A 5,527-nucleotide genomic window follows, 5' to 3' on the forward strand; every position below is an offset into this window, starting at 1 on the left:
CAACTCTCTCATCTCTTAATTTTGAAGCACCTGAACTCTGTTTTTATTGTAAGTGGCTTGGTATAGGCTGCAGTAGGTGGACAGACACACCTACTAAACTGTTTAAGTTCTGTGTAGACGTGCTACAGGGCAATAGCTGTCTGGTAGTGCAAGCCCTCATGGTAGTTAGAGAGGCTGTTGTCATTCTGTGCTTTCAGTAAGATCAGATTCAGCAGTACTCTCTGGTATCTTACTTTACTGCTCAGTGGCTCTGACTTTCTTTTTTTTTCCGGAGGGTCTGCAAAGCTTAGAAGGAGAAAGCAGCATGGCTTAGCCTTGCCTTAATCAAAATCATTGGGGAAGGGAGGAAGAAGGGACATGACTCCTTACTTGAAGGTGAGGAAACGCTCCTTTCTTTCGCCCTTTAAAGCCAATTCAATTCCTGTTGCTGGAAGTCTTTCTATCTGTTTTTGTGAATAAGATGGCCCTTGGAGTTATGGAAACGGAGTTGTAGCAATAGTGGGGCTAAATTAAGTTCCCTGGTGGCTTAATCTCAAACACGTTGTAAGCTGGCCTGTTTAGCAGCTGTTCAAAGGTCCTAGGCCATAAATATGTTTACCTCTACTGTGTTTACACAAACTCGGGAATTCAACTTTGTCTCCTGCTTTGCCTTAGTATAAGGGAATAGAGTGCTGTGACTAGAACAATACTGGTGTTGCAAACAGGTTCTAAAAAATAAACCTGTTGTGAATGATGTCTGTATTATGAATGGGAAGCAGTGAGAAAACACATGCTTGCATCTTGGTTCTGAAGCATGTATGTCATGAGATGATAGGGTAGATTAGAAATATGAAAAATGCCTGTCCTGTATGTAGGAAGCTTGTCCTCTCATATCTGTCCACAGATTATTTAACATATTGTCAAATGTATCTTATACCTGGTTATTATTGAAGCTGTATTAATGTCATCATCCCAAAGCTGTTTTCTTTACCATATACATGATTTAGAAGAAAAATATGATGATGTAAATATCTCCACAGTGATAGTGGAGGTAAGCCCTAACTAATTTCATGTGTTCTGGAATTGATCTTGGAATAGTGCAAAATGTCTTATTGGAAATTGGGGGATGAGGACTATAATTACCCATATATGGGTACTATAATCCCATAACTATGTTATGGGATGGAGTGACAAGTGAATGACTTCATTTGGGTGTCAGACAAATACTAGTACCTCAAGTTAGCTGCTATTGAAAGAATCCTTGAAAGCTTCAGAGGTAACTGAGTTTTAAAGGCAAATAGCAAAATTAAAGCTGGATTACAGCCTGGCTGTGAGGCAGAAGTGTTACACAACTCATCTGGCCTTAGCCTATCCGGATATGTAAAGTCTGTTTTTCCTTTTCTTCTTGGTGTTCTTGTCCTCTGTCCACTTAGCTTCTCTGCATTGGTTTTCCAATTTGAATATTTATATATTTTACTTGTGCTACCCCTGTTTCAGGAGACTGAAAATAACAGCTGCCATCTGTTTGAACTCCCACCTGAGAGTTTTCCTTATTCTTGGTATGTTTTCTGAGTATCTTGATATTCTTTAACATAGCCCATCAAATCATAGTTCAGCTTTTCTAGTCCGTTAGCAGGGATTTCCCCTCCCATGCGCATATTGCTCCCAGCTCTTTGCCATCAGCAGAAGGAAGGCTACTGAGTAATTTTGAGCCCTGAAACTTTACCCCCGGCTCTCTTCGTGACGCTTGCTTTCTCATCCCTGAAAACTTTCTGTTGCATCACCATTTCATGCAGCAGACTCTCCTAGCCTCCTTGTGGTGTACAATGAGGGAGCCTCTGAACCATACTCCTCTATGTACTTGAGGATGACAGCATTGAAAGGTACTTCTCTACTCCAACCAAACCCCTCAGCTTGTTCTTCTAGTATCTGCCTGTCACAATGACCTCAAGCTCCCTGAAATGGAAAAGCGTTCTTAATGTCTTTCCCAGATTCTTTATCCATCTGAGCAGCTTCCTCATCCTACCTATTACTTAGCCTTGTAAACTAGGAGTCATTGATTTGGATTTCTCTTGGTCAATGTCCAGGTTTCCTGAGGTCTACTAATAATGGCATTGTCCGCTGGGGAAGTGCAAGTAACTCTCAAGTGACTACTGAAGCAGTAGTGCATGTTGTTAGGGTCCTTGCAAGGGAAAGGCAAGATAAATAATTGAGAAGATCACTCCCAGGCAGGAAAACTGAAGGTGTGCTCAGTTTATTGAATGTGGACACTGTAGGCTGACCAGCAAGTTGAGGAGAAGATATGAGAAAGGCAAATATTGGGCCCTCACAACTTTAAGGAGTAAGTAGTCTTTTAAAGCTGTCGTAAGGCAAGCATGCTTCTAAATATAGGCCATTTCCTATGTTGATAGATGCTGGCTTTCCTGCCACTTTTTTAATCATGTGGCAGTCCTGGTTCTTGCTTGATCTCGGGGACCATCCTAGCAGAAGAATAAGTTGTCTTGCAGAGACTATGAAACACAAGCAACCGCTTTCCTTTGAAAAGCAGGTCTGGGAGGAGAAATAATCACTTCATAGTGAATAATGTTAGGCAGATGCATGAGTGAATCTAATTATGTTGCAGGCAAAAGGAGACCTAAAGCCAAATGTCACCTTTTGAAGGCAAAATAAAAACTGACGATTTACAATGGGTGTAGGGGGGAAAATGTTCATTGCTATGCTCATACATGTTAGCTGAGCTTGCCATTTTGGAAAGAAAATGTTGAAATGGTGTGCATGTGCCCATGTATTGAGACTTATAATAGGAATAATATTTATTTTTCCCTTTTTTGCAGATCCTATCTTGAATTTACTGTTCTTTATTGTGTCCAAATTATGGTGTCCCTTCCCATATAGGCTTTCTAAGAGGGATTTTTGGGCACTGTCAGGCTTTACCGTTCAACTTGAGCGGTTACATGCAGCTCCTGAGTTTGACAACTAGAGATATTTCATCAGCACTGAATGAACCCCACTCTGAGTAGTGGTTAAACAGACCCTAGAAGCTTATGGCTGTGCTGAGTTGTACTGTCCCAAGTCTCTCAAGTCCATGTAGATTTAAGACTAGACTGAATCAAAACTCTTCTGATATCACTATCCTTGGCTAGACCTGGTTACTGAGGACAGTAGGGCTAAAGCACAGTACTTATGTTTAAACAATTTCAAAATAAATGCTCTTGCTGAACTTATTGTTTTCCTGCCCTTCTTGTCACGGCAGGCTGGCAGAAATGTTGCCTGTATTTTAAGTATGTGCCTCTGTGGGGAGGGGATTCATGTTTTGTTTTCTTTCTTCTCTCAGCACCTTCCCAAAAGTCATTTTGTTGGATATGCAGACCAATTGCATCTGTGACAAAGCTTTCAGTGAGATTATCTATACTTCTAGCAAAGCAAGGAAGATCCAAAACATGGTCGTCCTTTTCAGTAGGGTGATAGAGAATAGTCAGTTTTGAGCAAAGTCTTTAAGCTCACTTGTTCTATCAGCAATACAGTTATTCCACCTTTCCATTTGATCGTGCTCTGTAAGAGGATGGCTTCATAATTTAGATGGCAACTGTTAATCACTGTATGTCTTTCATAGTACCCACATACTAAGTGCAGAGTTCTGTTAGTCATACAGCTCAGTAGACAGCTACAATAATCCAGTTATCTGATCTCTTAACTGCTATTGCCAGACAATTTTTGGACCTGAAGTAAAGGCTGCAGGGATCCCCATGCACCTCTTGCAAAGCAAGGCAAATGTTTCAGTGCTTCAGAATGAAGGGCCCTGTCAACTTCAATTCTTAGTCAGTCCATAGGAAATCCTGCTGGCAGGAGGAATTAAGGGGCATTATGTTGTGATCTGCAATTTAGTGGTAGGGTTCTTACACAGCATTTATTTGATGCGAAGTACTTTGCACACAGTGTTCTTTTTGGTGATGACTATTATTCACCCTGATAAATCAACAAATTGCCTGGTGTAAGCAGAAGTCACTTTGGAAAAGAAACTGGCTACTCAACACTCATTCATCTTCCCTACCTTATTTCTAAAATTCTCCATTGGAGCTACTTTAGGCTACCATGTAACTGAACCACCTCCAAAGCAGGTGGCATGAGCAAAATGCAGCTGAAGTTGTATTGGCCTTGGGACTCCCTGCTTTCGCAGAGACTTGGAAATTTGGGAGACTGCTTGAACAAGGACAGAATTTCTGTAGCCTTGAAATCTTATGAACCATCATGCATCGGTCTTGTTCATATCCTCAGCAGTTAGAAGTGAGGTCACTCAGTTGGTAAGATCCTAATGCTGAGACAGACTTTGAAAGCCCTGAATAGTAATATAACCCTTCAACATATGCAAAAAGCATTAAACTAGCCTAAAAAGTTTCATGGGCTTAGAACTTCATGAGTCAGGGAGTCCTCTATAATATATATATTTTTTTTTGGGGGGGGGGGGGGGAACTGCTGAAGAAAGAATTTTGCACAACTCTTGCTAAATGAGGAATCAAGCAGCAGCTCCCCTTCAAGAGGGACAGTAGACAGCTCTAGCCCTGCCAGGCTCAATTGTTGTGAAGTGACATAAGGCAAGCAGTGCCTTAGACAGAAAAGCCCTATGTTATTGAGGGCCTAAAATAGTTGTAAATAACTGAAGTACAGTTGCTGAATAAAGCATATGTTTTTTTTCTCTTGCACAATACCAGCTGTCTTCACAACAGCACATGACTGAGCTGCTAACCTCGTGTCACATGCAGTGATACTTCATCTCACCTCTTCTGTCACTTGGCATTGCTGCAGAAAGCCAGCCGTATGCTGAGGGTGCTGAGATTAGCACTAAGAACCCCCCGAGGAAGTCATACTGTTATTCTGCTTTAACTGGGATGCTTCTTTCTAGTAATAAACACTTTATTGATTTCTTCATAAATGAACATATAGCTTTACCTGTGTACATCTTCTGCCCTTTCTCACATACGAATTTAAGAAGCTAGAACCCTAAAGGGTTTAACACCACCGACTAATACTGAAGGCAAAACAAGCACACTATTTCTTACTGTATGCCACACTGACATAACATGCCACACTGACATAACATGCCACACTGACATAACATGCCACACTGACATAACATGCCACACTGACATAACATGCCACACTGACATAACATGCCACACTGACATAACATATGTGCCTTGCTTTAAGTGTATAAAGGCCATGTGATGTTTTCTTTCGGTTCTTTAAGGCTTGCATGAATTCCTAAGTGCTTAGCTTATAATTGGTCTTTAAGCATGTAAGTAGCTCATGTCAGTTGTCAAAGTTGGCACCTAATGACACTATTCCATGCTGCAGCTTGTGAGGTGTAAATTGGCACACCAAGGTCCACCAGAATGTCTGGGTTTATCACTTTGATGTTTGGGAAGCTGGATAACTTCAAGCATAGCTGCTCCCCTCCTGGGGAAGGCACTATAAAAACCAACTTCAAAGTTCATTCTACTTCTCTAGTGCTGGTGAGCACGAATTCTCCATGAAGATATGTGGGGATGAC

The 5,527-nt window shown here is 41.3% G+C and overlaps 1 long non-coding RNA gene across 1 annotated transcript in view; it reads left to right on the plus strand.

Annotated features, from left to right (window-relative positions):
• LOC138066879 (uncharacterized) overlaps positions 1-5,527 on the plus strand; it is a 49,729-nt gene that overhangs the window by 394 nt on the left and 43,808 nt on the right. The gene's annotated exons all lie outside the window — the stretch shown is intronic.

This window comes from Struthio camelus, chromosome 3 (assembly GCF_040807025.1).
Source record: "Struthio camelus isolate bStrCam1 chromosome 3, bStrCam1.hap1, whole genome shotgun sequence".
NCBI lineage: Eukaryota > Metazoa > Chordata > Aves > Struthioniformes > Struthionidae > Struthio > Struthio camelus.